The following is a 14343-nucleotide window of genomic DNA, read 5'->3' on the forward strand; positions in this document are numbered from 1 at the left end:
GTGTCGTGAATATCGACAGAAAAAAAAATCAATAAATAGCATCACGGAACTCATTCACGAAAATTTAATAAAGTATACACCAGAAGTATCGCGGATACTTAGAAAAGATTACAATAAAGTTCCAATGATTTTAAGTGGCGATTTTAACGTAAATTTTGCATTGGACACAGCGGTTCCTTTAATTGACGTTCTCAATACAACATTCAATTTAAAAATGTGTAACAATCGCACTGAATCGACAACACGATCAAAAACAACCATTGACGCGGTATTTCAAAGATATGTTGACAACATCGAAACCAAAGCATTTGTATCATATTTTAGCTATCATAAGCCACTCGTATCATTTGTTGAAATTGAAAACATTGAGGATGAATAATAATAAAATGAAGAAAATAAAATATGAACTTTATAGCAATATTATAATGAACCTATAATTATCCCGCTCCTAATGCTGCTTTCGTCTCATTCTCTCTCAGTTTGTTTTACGGAAGGTTTCACTTCTATCGCGTCTAACCGTTAGACTGGTATTTTTTTTTCTTGCGACTCTGCCATTGAAGTTGTTTTTTCTTAGAACTAATCGCAAAGTATCTGGATTGCAGTCAATTTCAAGATGTTCTTTAACTTGTGTTGTAAGTTTTGGAGCACTTAAATGAGGATTTGCTCTGGCTTGGTTTACTATCCACCGCTCGTCAGCGCCGTAAAAAGCTTTGGCCGTCCTGTTTTCACTTTGTTTTCTACAGATTTTGTTTCTTTAAAGCGTTTTATGGTGTTATATACAGTTGATCGCGGTCGATTTACAAGTTTACCAATTTCACGCATGGTTTTTCCATTTTTATGTTGCTCAATAATTATTTTTCGCACTTCTACCGAAGTTTGGCCACGTTGTCGACTCATTTTACAAAAAAGAAAAAAGAAAATGCGTACTTGACACAATTTACTTCCAAAACTGTCGATCGTTCCTCAATTAACTGTATATAATTTAAAAAATGGGATTCGCCCATTTAAACTGTCAGAAATTACGAAGTGATGCCAGATGTCCGAGTTCTTTTTTGGATTCACGCTCCTCATTTTGAAAGTTTTTTGTTATTGTAAAAGAAGTGCACACGACTTATCTTACGTTTTTGTTATTTCTTAAATTAGATAAATAAAGCATTTAGAAATCGAAAAATATTGTTCAAATTGCCTTTATTTTAGCAGTGTTTTTTATACAAAGTTTTAACTAAGGGTTGTCCGAGTTCTTTATTGAGCCACTGTAGGTCGTATCCACGCAATGGATTTATGATAGTCGCGGAATCCATCTGGCCGCTTGCTGACAAAAACTGTTATGATTGCTGAGTTATAGTAAGTGCCGAAAGGTTCACAGTATTTTTAGTACCACAAAGTCAGCGAACAACTCATGTACGGCTGACGGTTAGAAGTCACTCTAAAGGTTTTCAATATGCCTTTTCGCATGGTGCGTCTTATAACGTATTTTCAAATATTAACACATTTGTTTGCAAATAATAAAACCAACACATAAATACATACATACACACAAATCTCATCGCATGCAATACTTCACACTGGTGACCAAATAAAACAAGACAATTTTACTTATGCTTACACAAAAATAGGTTGTAAACCAATTTATTACAAAAATTTAATACACATAGTTTTTGATAGCATTAAAAAAATTTATATACGAGAGAAAAAAGCAAAATTCCAAAACAAACTTCTGAGATGCAAATCTATCTAAATATAAATTTATCAAAGTGTATAACAATAATGCTGCCGGATTTCAGATTATACAGCAATGCTCTAATGGTTTACAACTGTAGGGTGGGAAAGGACTTATTTACGGATTTCTAGTTACATGTACATACATATTTACTTTGAACATATCTGCATAAATTAAGTGACGACACGGGGGAATTACATGCATAAATATATAATAAATATGTGTTTACGTTATACATAAAAAAGCAACAAAACAAATATTAGTTACATACATCTGTACGTATTTTCAGAAGATCAAATTAAACTAACTCATGTGCGTGTGTGTATATGTGTATAACTAATTACTTAGCACTATGAAACAAACGAGAATTTGCTGACTAATGCTACGTTGCATGAAAACAATGCAAATACACAGTGTATAACCACATATTTGCATTCTAGCTTTGTTTGACGCTTTGGATGTAAACATTGCAGTTAACAAAAAAAAAAATTTTTTTCTAAAAAGAAAAAAGTGTTTGTAATTAAGTTTCAGTGTTTTTAAATTGAAAAAAATATATATGGTTTTTGGTTTTTAGTACATTTCTTCATTTTATTTAAGTGAATTACTAATTATTACATATTTTGTTTCTCTTTTTGTGTTGTTTTTTTAATTCTACTTTCACTTATTGCTGTTTTGAAATTACAAACCATTGCTAAAACGTCAGAGCTCACTCTGCACTGCGGCGATCGTCAGGAATGGCGGCATAGAATACGTCGAATTTTTTTTATTGGTTGCTACGATTTTTTTACGAACTTTACTTAATTTAGAAAGCCGGTTTGAAGGAATCGGAGCAAACTAAAGCTTACAAAAAAAAAAAAAAAACTACGTATAAATGCATTGATTTTCGTAAATGTGTAACTTTCGTATAAAAAACTTCGAAAAATCTAATAAAAGCGGCTATTACACCGTAACTCACGTTTCTTCTCGACACTCAGGTGCACGTTCAAGGAAAAAACCGCAACTATGTACGGTTAAGGCAAAGATGCTAGATTTACACGACTAAGGACGATCACTCCGACAGCATTTAGCAAATCCTTTTGTTGTATGCCTCATGCAAAAATAATAATTGTTGCACATTTGACTACAAGAAAATCGGTTTCGATACCTAATCGAGTTCAAAGCGCATTAAAATGATGTAAAAATGTAGATAACCAAAATGCTTTGAAATCATTAAGAATTTGCTGAACTTTAGTGAACACAAATATTACTGCTATTTCGGACATACATATTTCGATTAAAAAAAAAATGTATTCAATTAAATGCGGCCAGGTTAGTATAGCTACCAAGGGTCAATGAGAGTCAGCGTTCACAGAGCTAACAACAAAAGCGAACATTTTTTCTAAGCATAAGCTGCGCTCTTCACCATTTATAAATTTCAAGTGCACCGTATTGCTTTCCTTTATGCCGTAATGTTGTTTTGCTTTATCAAATTAAAATTTTTCAATAATTCAAATCTTACTCAAAGCGAAATTTTTTTCAATACTGCTTGTACCGTTCAAAAATATTTAATAAAAGGCCATTTTAATGCAGTGTCATTAGCCGAGTTGAATTCAACGAGCGATTCAGCCATTTTTATACGAGTGCCATATTTTGGCATTCGCACGACATTCGCTTCTATGCTAATCGAACATCATCATAAATTCTTAAGGGGGGGGTAAGGGATAAAAATCGATTTTTTTTTTTGCATGTTATTGTAGTAAAACATTTCAAAAATACCGTGTTAAAATTTTAAGTCAATCCGAGCAAAACTTTTTAAGTTATAGAGCATAAAGCCGAGCCGCCTCAAACATCTGCCGAGACGCAGCAGTTGCGCGCGTAGTCCGTTACAAACTTTAAGGGGGTGGTAGGGTTTAGCGCTAAAAAAAAAAAACATTTTTTTTTTGAATTTTTTACAGAAATATGGCTTAAGATACTTTAATAAAATCAGTTGCATGTTATTGTACATCTTTTCAGTAAGTTTTTAAAAAATATTAATAATAAAATATTGACAAATAAGCCCAGACAGAGTTTTTTTGGAGATATGTTTTTCGAGAGGTGCTCGGCGGTGCCAATCGGCATACGTCGTAGAATCATCTGAAACCAAAAAAGTCGAATTTTTCAGTTAAAGTATGACGTAATGCTCCCCCCCACATGAATAATTTTTTTTTTTTTTCATTTTTGTAGTTTTGGTGGCAAAAAAACGTAAAACGAGCATTTTTGGCGAAAAATTTCGTCATATTTGTAAGTGAAAAACAACCTTAAAAAAAAAAAAATAAAAAAAAAAAACAGTGGGGGGGAGGTATTTTTAATTTAGAAAACGTGTGGCAAATTCGAAAAGAATCGGTTGAATAGTTTCGGAGTTGTGATTGGCACCGACTTTTAAGAAGTCGTTTCGGGAAAAACGCATTTGAAAAAATGACTCTGAAAAATTATTTATGCTCCGCATTCGAGGTAGAGTGCCTACAAAGGCTATAACTTTGAGAGTTCTGCTCCGATCCACTTAAAATTTTGACACAACATTCTTGAAATGATTTACTATAAGATGAGTGAAGAAAAAAATTTTCGATTTTCGAAATTTAAAAGTAATTGTATTTTATATTTTTTAAATTTGACTCTTTAAGGGGTAAAAATTTGCTCAAATATATGCAGCGAGGGGCAAAAAATTTATAATATAATCATTCCCATGGCAGGCGGTTCTACGTTACCGGAATGACTCGGGGTTTTCCCGACCAAGGGCTGCCACCCCAGTAACATAATTTTATGCCTATTACGTAATATTTTTCATCTTTTTTGTACGTACTCTTCACATCTCGTTCTAAATTGAGTTAGTCCGCAAAATGTGACATTTTTTCTAGCTGCTACAATTAACTAGCAATTTTTAAATCATATACAACATTTTTTCTGAAAATTTTAAGTCGTTCATTTTCCTAATCTGTCACTAATGTTTGAATTCTTTGCAAAAAAATTTTCCATTTTTTCAGTCGTCGCCGCAGTGTTAATGATCATGATTTTGTTGGAAATTTTCACCTCCTTTCGATTTCACGTTAAAAACTTTTAAACAATCACTTCATTTCATTTGATTTTGCTTCATTAAATTTTTTTTTTTTTTTGTCAAAATTAAAATACTAATGTATATTATTTAAATTCTTAAGATTACTTAATTATAAAAATTAGCATTTAATAATAATTGCATGTATTATATATAAATAGAAAACAAAGCAATGCTAAAATTAAATTATTGTTTATATGCCAACATACATATTTACTTATGTAAGTCATATGTATAATTTTACAATATTATTCAGATATATGTATGTGTATGTGTGTAAGTGTACGTACCCACACGTCTGTGTTAATACATACCGATCTTGATTGATAACAGTTGTTGTTTTTTATTTACTATTAAAAAGTTATATAACTAAGCGGATAATCTTGCGCATCTTACATATTTGTTGTTTTTTTATTTATCTTTTACGCTTAAATAATGCTTTAATTAGTAAACAGATGGTAAAATAGTAAAAGCAGGCTAGGCTTTACTAATAAATTTATATATATGTGCATACATATGTACATACATACGTACATATGCACGCGCTTGCATCTGTATATTGAATAAAATACACGTTACGCTTATTTTTAACAATAAATATGTGGGACCACTAACTCTAATCAAATTGTATATATTTACATAAGTATTTATTAATTGCAAAAAGTGTAAGAAAACGATTTGTGCTTGGTGTTATTGTTTTTTTTTTGTTTTTGTTTTTTTTTGCGAGATTTTGTATACACTACTGCTTTTTTCGTATATATTTGCTCTTACTTTTTTTGTTTTTGATTTAAAATAATTTGGATTCCAACTAATCTTCGAAGGTATTAATTTTTACCACTGCAAGTGAATTTGTTTTTTTTTTTTTGATATACATCAGCACAAAATCGGAACAGTATTGTAATTTGCATTGAAAGCATGCGCATGTGTATATAGTTAAAGTAAATGCCATAAACCGTAAGCCGATAAAAAATGTATTTAGTTATATATATGTAGGTATGTAGTATGTACAGTTGTAAAAGAAAAGGAAAAATAAACACAAGCGATCGCTTAGAGAAAGCATAATATATAATAAAAAATAAAAATATCTTAGAAATACATTTTAAGCCACATCCGAATATTTATTATTATTTTTTCTATAATTTTAAATAGCCTGCTTTCGCTCTACGAAAATGCATTGCAACTATAATTCTGCAGTCAACGCTTTTTGACATATCAGCAAAGGAGAGAAAATAAAACGGTATGATCTACGGTGATCTATACACTGGTCGTAAAAAAACATTTGTTAAATACTAAAATGATTTGAAATTGCTTAAAGGGGGGGGGGGGGGGGGGGGTAAGGGATAAAAATCGATTTTTTTTTTGCATGTTATTGTAGTAAAACATTTCAAAAATACCGTGTTAAAATTTTAAGTCAATCCGAGCAAAACTTTTTAAGTTATAGAGCATAAAGCCGAGCCGCCTCAAACATCTGCCGAGACGCAGCAGTTGCGCGCGTAGTCCGTTACAAACTTTAAACGCGGTTTTCTCGAACCTTTTTTTTTAAAGTGCGTAGTCATTGGCATTTGAAAACTACTCAACCGATCCTTTTGAAATTTTGCACACATATTTTACATATAAAAAACCTCCTCCCAACGTTTTTTTTTCGCCATTTTTTTTTTATATTAAGGTGGTTTTACACCTACAAAATGGCGGAATTTTTTCGTCAAAAATCACTTTTTACTTCAAACGACTACCAAATGGCTGAAAATAAAAATAAATCGTCAAAATAAATGTTGGGGGGGAGTTTAACTCATACTTTAACTAAATTATTCGATTTTTTTGATTTCAGATGATTCTACGCTGAGATATGCTGACTACTGCAAAATGTATTTTTGAAAAGACGTCTACGTAAATGTGCTCTCATTCGCTCATTTTGCAATATTTTTACATGAAAATTTTACCAAATATTCTTGAAATGTTACTTTATAATATAATATGCAACAACTTTTAATAAACTGACTTGAACCGTTTCGCTACAATAAATTCATGAAAAAAGTGTTTTTTTTAGCGTTTATCCCTTACCCCCCCCTTAAATTTGGAGATGAGTATGACAAAAGCATGAACTGAACTAATAAACGAATAAAGGTCGTGAAATTGCTAAGGAAAAGAGTAGGCATCGCAACGCATGAGACCAATTCACGGGCAAACAAAAAATTTATATGTATAGATTTTAACCGAGCTTCTTCTTCAATAGGTCTGTTCTTGAAGCAAATTGTTACAAACTATAAAGTTTTGGTTTTTGTTTTTGTTGTTGTTGTAGCGGCATAAACATTCCTCGTGCATATACGAGGAATGCTGCTGAAGTAACAGTCTTTGGCCGGATATAAATCCGAGTGGTTTCGGTAATGTAGAACCGACTGTCGTGGGAACGATCACAGCTGAGTGTTATTCAACTAAAGTGGGAAAAGTTATGGATATGATTAATGATCTTTCATGTGATTATAATGATCTTCTTATGACTGTTACTGAGCAAGATGATCCGTATCTATTGGAGGAATGGCAATCGACTCCTCTTGAAGAGTCTATGACCCATTTAAGTAATGTTGATTATTCATTGAATTCTCCCTTAATATCGGATGTAATAGAAGATTTCATATTGTGGAGTAAAGGTAATAGCACCGGGAAGCGATGGAATCTTAATAAATTTCAAAGAATGAAGGAATTATTCGGAGAGAATATGTTAAACACAGAAGATGCATCACTTAAAAACTTCCCTCGTTGGTTCGGATTATTTAATTTGCGGAAACACTACAAATCTAATATAGTAAAGGGTTCCTCGATATTATCAATGAAGCATATAAGATGTCCCTACTTAAAAAACCTGTGGTGGACGCATTCTTTAAGAGGGGCCTCTACTGTAAAACTTAAAAAAATCGATTTTTTACTTTTTGTTGAAACATACTCAGAAACAACTCCAGAATGTTCCATGAAAATCTTAAAAAGAAATCTTGAATAGTTTTCAAGTTCTAAAAGTTTTAGCAAAGCAGGTATAAACTGAGCGCTCGAGCGGTTTACGGTCATATGCGCTTGATCAAGAGATAAGACGTTCCCTACTCCAACCTTCTACTTGGTTACCCATGTCAGAATATCTATAGATTCTTTTGACCTTGAAAATGCTCATTGGATATTATTTCGGATAAAAGAATAAAGCATTAAGAGAGGGGAGCAATATTGTGGATTATGCAAGAATTAAAAATCGAAATTGGCGAGCACAGCTATGAATATGCGATTTTCGTCCACAATCGTCGTGAGAAGAAAAAGGTTAAACGTCGCTCTGAATCCACCCACGAAGCCCGAAAAGCTCGTACAGAGGCTCTTCTTGAAGAGGATAATGAAATATTAAGAGCAGACGAAATGTTATATGGGGCAGGAATAGCTGATTAAGCTGTAAGTATGAAAAATTGTTTAAGCGTGTTTTTCTCGAAACCACGTTTTCAAAATTGCCCACATCACAGCTCCGTGAAAAATTAACATATCAAGCTCAAACTTTGATAGTATATTTTTAACAATATTTACTAGTTTTTAAAGCTATGGTGGGAAAAAATTTATTATTTATAACCCCTTTTTTAATAACAAAATGACAACAAAAAAATGTCGATTTTTTAAAAAACTTCAAAAATTTTACAAAAAAATTTTTTTTTTGCAAGTAATAGGCTTAACAACTAAAAATAATGATATATAATAAAAAAAATTTGGTTTTTTTCATTTCAGATTTTTTTTTAATGCGCGACAGTGTGGGCAGATTTCAAAAGGCGTTTCGGGGGAGCGGCTGTACAGCTGCCATTTTGAAATGAAAATAAATTTAAAAAATTTTTTTGTACACTCAAGACCTGTGTTTATGTAACCCTAAACTTTTTTTTACTAATTAAATTAATACAAGTATGAAAACAAAATCCATGAAAATTTGATTTTTACAGTAGAATCCCCCCTTAAAAGATTTCATTTAAAATAAATCATGGCCCGATAATGCAACGATAAAGAATTTTGGTAATTAATGGCATAAATTACTATTAATTCAATGTTTCGATATTCCAGATGTAATTGATCCATCTGAAATTTATTCTGATAAAACTCATTCAATTATTCGCTCTAAATTGCGAGAATTTTTAAAACGCCCTCATCATCCTCATATTCTTATCTTTCCTATTACGTGAATCAGCGACGGATTGGCCTAAGTTTTTAAAACAAGTCAATGATTTTGGAATTTTCGAAGACCAATTAATTATTGGACTCAAGGCTACAGAAGGAGAGTTGAAGACAGTAGGTCGATTCTTCGCCTTAATGTCTTGGGAAATTAGAGACTATTTTGTGATGACGGAATATCTCATTAAGACACATTTTGTCCCGTTATTTAAAGGATTGACTATGGCTATGATTGAAAGTTCAGCGGGTCAAGGCGGTAAGGATTACAGCCAAATTACAATTGCTAATCATATTGATTACACCAAATGGAATAATCATCAGAAAAAAGAATCTACCAATCCTGTTTTCTCAATATTGGGGGAATTTTAATTTAATTGCCGGGCACATGAAATCTTTGAACAATCTTGGATCTACTACAATAATCGTGGCGACCTGATGGCAATAGACGCATCTGAAAATTTAATAAACACAACGAATTTAAGAGTTTGTTGGCAAGGACAAAAAGGAGGATTGGAGGGGTTACGCCAGAAAGGTTGGAGTGTGAACAATTTCTTAGTTATACAACGGGAATCTTATTCCGTTAATACACGAGTCAAAGTATTTGCACAAGGAGACAATCAAGTCATTTGTTCGCAATACAAAATGAGACAGCACAGAACATTAACGGATTTAACCCTTCGTTGCATCGTGATGGATATTTCTATCAAACCAAAGAAAGGAAAAAATGCACCCAAAACAGGCCTCTGGTCATGGTTTTTTGCCTCTGGCAACTTTTAAAAACATTTAAGAATGAAACGGAACGCATCTAATAAAAAAAAAAGCAAACGTCAACTGTCACATGACAATCAAAATTTGGTCAAGGTTATGTTATGTGTTTTGTTCTAACGGTACATATAATTATCAAGTTTTTTTATGGTTTTGTCCAAAGAAGTCGTACAAAATATTTACTATGCATAGAAATATGGTAAGTAATTCGGAAACTGCTATTATTTGTGAAGAAAACATGTAAAATATTACTAAAATAACGTCAAATAGGTATGGTGTAAATTTACATCATTATGCAGTATTGTCATCTGTGAAGTATGGAGAAATTTTGGTTCACATAATTCCAGTTTGTTTACCAATTTTTTTGTTCTTTCAGAATATTTTGACAGATAAAGCCATAGAAGAATATCTAACACAGCTGGAGGATGGTTGGCTGTCGGAAGACGGAATGGAGGCTGAAGATTCTGACGATGATAACTTACCAGATCCTCACTATATAAGAGACGAACCTCTAAGTATATTAGATGATGTAAATGATGATGAAGACTGGCAGGATGTTAATGAAAATGACCCTCCTCTTGTTGAAGAAATGGTGGAAGAACAAGAAAGCCAAAGCAGAGTTCCTTGTGGTGGTGCTATTTTCAGCACATTATTGGACAAAAGAAAACTGATTTGGAAAAAGAGAAACATGGAATTTGATGAGGATAAAATTACATTCTTAGGCAGGTCAGCCTTTCCTATAGAAATATCCCAGCTTGAAACTCCACACCAATGTTTCAAATATTTTTTGGATGATGATTTTATTCAGAAAATTGTTGATCAAACTAATTTATATATCATGCAAAACGATACCAACAGCAAAATAACTTATACTGCGTTAGATATCAAGACGTTTTTTGGGATATTATTATTCATGTCTGTGCAAAGATTTCCAAATACCAAATCATATTGGTCTCCTGCCTTTGGTTATGGTCCAGTTTTATCCACTATGCCAGTCAACAAATTTGAAAGAATGAAGCTCTCATTGCACTTTCAAAATAATGATGATCACAAACCTGTTGGCCATCCCAATCATGACAGGTTATTTAAAATACGTCCAGTTATTGAGCACCTCAGAGCAAAATTTTCTACTGTACCAATGGGGCAAAGATTATCAGTCGATGAGCAGATGTGTGCCACAAAAGTGGCTCATTTTTTGAAACAATATCTGCCTAATAAACCCCACAAATGGGGGTTTAAATTGTATGTACTGTGTGATTTATCAGGATATGTTCATACATTTGAATTGTATTCAGGACAGGAAAATACAGGAAGACCAGAAGGAGAGCCTGATATAGGAGCCACAGGGAATGTAGTCATTCGTTTGCTAAGAGGCGTGCCAAGATATCAAAATCACATAATTTACTTTGACAATTTTTACAAATCATTGCCCCTGGTTCATTATTTAGCCAAGCAAGGAATTCTATCAGTGGGTATCTGCATAATGATGGAAGTTTACATCAAACCATTTTTAATAAAAAAAAAAAATACTTCTATAATATAAATCAAAGATTTTTTAATTATTTTTCCCATTACCTAGAGGTCTAATAACATGTGTATGTTTTTTTTTTACAAAGAAATATTAAATTATGGTTAGGGTTAATGGTATAATCCATAGTAACCACTTGCTTTTTCAGCGTATCGTTTTGGGTACATCGAAATTGGGATTAATCATTGATCAAGATGAAACTGTACAAAGTGCTGATTTCCTGAATTATGGGAAGACATGTGTATTTAGAGGTAATATCAGAAATCTGGAAACAAAGAGATGGTTGCGTGTAACTTGTGTTACCAACGACCTACACTCTGAAATGTATTATCATCAGTTTCTAGTAATGCTTTACCGGTAGCCCATTATGCCTTATCTCCTGAAAACTCAATGTACCATTACAATTTCCTCGGCCATTTTGCACGGAAACTTGTGGAGATTCATAATCCAGCAATGCATCAGTTTACGTCCAATTGGAAAAAATCAGACTTTCAATCTTTGGGATACCTAATTGCATCTCTTTATTTAGATCCATCGTTAGGTGGAGTATCAGGAATGCCACTGAGCAGGTACTTGGTGAGAGGATTTCCTGATTTTACAACATAAAATGTGTTTATGAGAACACCGAGGACGTAGCTATTAAGGGGGTCTTCTGGTCTCCAGCGAAAAAAAAATCGATTTTTTTTTTTGCATAATTTTGTTGTATGTGTATGCGAGAATACGCCACAGAAAGGATTTTTTGAAAATTTTTTCACATTTTTCTGGGCACCGAAGTGTACCCTCCTCCGGCCGTTTTATCATAAACTTTATCTTTAAACGCGTTTCCCCGAAAATCGTGTTTCTTAAGCATTTTGGTCACACTTTTCATAGTAGTTATACTCCGATTTCAATGGTTTTGGTCTTAAAAGGTTCGGAAAACTTACCGCTAAGTTTCCCCGTGTACGATTTTTGAAATTTTTTTTCATTCCATTTTTATAACCTTTTAAAGTTCAAAAAATGAGCAAAAAAAAATTTTTTTTTGCAAATTGTTGCATAACTTTTGAAAAAAATTAAAAAAAAAAAAAATCTGTCACGGGAAAACTTAACCAGGGCAACTCTGAAGACAACGCATATCTAATTTTTGCTTTCTGATTACCCAGGTGGAAAAACCGTGACCAAAATGGAGACCTGTTTCGTTTGGAGGTGGACGTCTTCAGCGCCATTTCAAGGTCGCGGGTGTTAATTTTTTTCAAAGTCAAAACCATTTTTTAAAAGCCAAGACATGTACCTTTAAAATAAAAAAAAAAATTTTTTTAAATATTCACAGGATTTGTCACAATCAATCCCCAAAAAAACCCTTCATTTCAGGGCCTCGAGACCAGAAGACCCCCTTAAAGGGGCAATTGCAGCAATGGGATACTTTACTATTAGTGTACATAGGAGTGCCGATATCTCGATTTCTGTAGGATTAGAAGATATTTGGTCAAAAAGTGGAACATGTACTCCATACATGGGATCATCAACAATTGAATCTACTAGTATATTGCAGTTTTGGGAGCGTGAAACCAAAGTTCCAGTCATTAAGAGATCTAAACTTCGTAATGTAATCGGATGGTTTGTAACACCGAGAACTCCTTTAGCGAAGTTGATATTAAATAACATTCAAGCTTTAACAGGGGAAGATTGGTCAGAATCGACTACAGGGTTTAAAGGAACAGGATCCGCTCTACATCGATTCAATTGCTCTAGACAAAGCAGTGGAGGTTATCCCGCTCAGAATCCGACCGCATTAACACGTAAGATTGCAACAACGAACACTCTCTCCGAACTTGGGGGAAAAATTATGATTTTATGTTTCAAAATTGTCTACTTGTTGAGTTAATAAACATATTTATGAGTCATCCAGTGGGTAAGAAACAAGGCTATTATCATGCACATATAATATTAAATGTGAAAAATGTTTGCGTGAAATCGATGATCTTCATATTCATTGTGCGGTAGTTTTTATTCCAGAAAATGTGTCTCATATTCTAAAAGATTGGAAACCTCGAATGCCTCCTTGGCCAGTAAAAAATCCTATCATCAATATTAAGCAAGGCAACTGGGCAACTTTAACAAAATCAGAACAGTCATATCATGTATGTAGGCCTCATACAAGGATTCATTTTTGGAGATTCAACTTGGGGATATCAAATTCCATCCGAAGATCCCGCATTATTTTCACTTACTATACAAAATAAAGTGAACCCTATAATGTACTTATGAGGGTTACTCCATGGAATACTAAGAAGTGGAATGATAAGTGTCATCCATCTGCGTACTTTATCGATTAAGTTCAAACTCAAATGTCAAATTAATATTTGGAGAACTGATGAGTTCATCAATATTTTTGCAAAGATACCTCATCAAATTCCTTCTAGTTACCCAATGGTGAACTCTGAAGCAGCATTTATGGGCTAATCGTATCTTCATCATTTATTACAAAATCAAGGACTTCAGTTTTTAATGCAACCCCATGAACGCCATGAACAAAAGTTATGGGTATTCACAGATGTAAATAAACCTGTTTATATGGGACTATTAGCTTTATCTGAGGAAATTTATAATAATATATCAAGTTTTGGTGTTTATGCTTAGGAGCAATTTGCAAAATAGGGGAAAGTGAGAGAGTAAAATGAGGGAAAGTTACATTTTGAGGGAAAGTTGGAATTTTTTTTTCAAAACGCAGCTTCTTATTCTGAGACACAGTTTCATGGTAAAAACATTCAAAAGAAAACCTAAAGAGCGTTCCCACGACAGTCGGTTCTACGTTACCGGAACGACCCGGATTTATATCCGGCCAAGGACTGTCACTCCAGCAACATTCCCTATAATTGTATGTATGGGGAATGTTTATGCTGCTACAACAACAGCGTTAAAACCTCGAAAAAGTTAAATCACTAAACATAAATGCTTAGCCCACAAATTTAGAAGGAAAGAAAGAGTTGAAAATGCACATATCTAATTATTTCAGTATTTTTTTGTAAGTCAATGTACATAATTTTTTTTTTGTTTTAAATGCTAATTTGCATACCAAGCTCAGGTTTAAGTCGATTTTAGATT

Source organism: Anastrepha obliqua, chromosome 5 (assembly GCF_027943255.1).
Source record: "Anastrepha obliqua isolate idAnaObli1 chromosome 5, idAnaObli1_1.0, whole genome shotgun sequence".
Lineage (NCBI taxonomy): Eukaryota > Metazoa > Arthropoda > Insecta > Diptera > Tephritidae > Anastrepha > Anastrepha obliqua.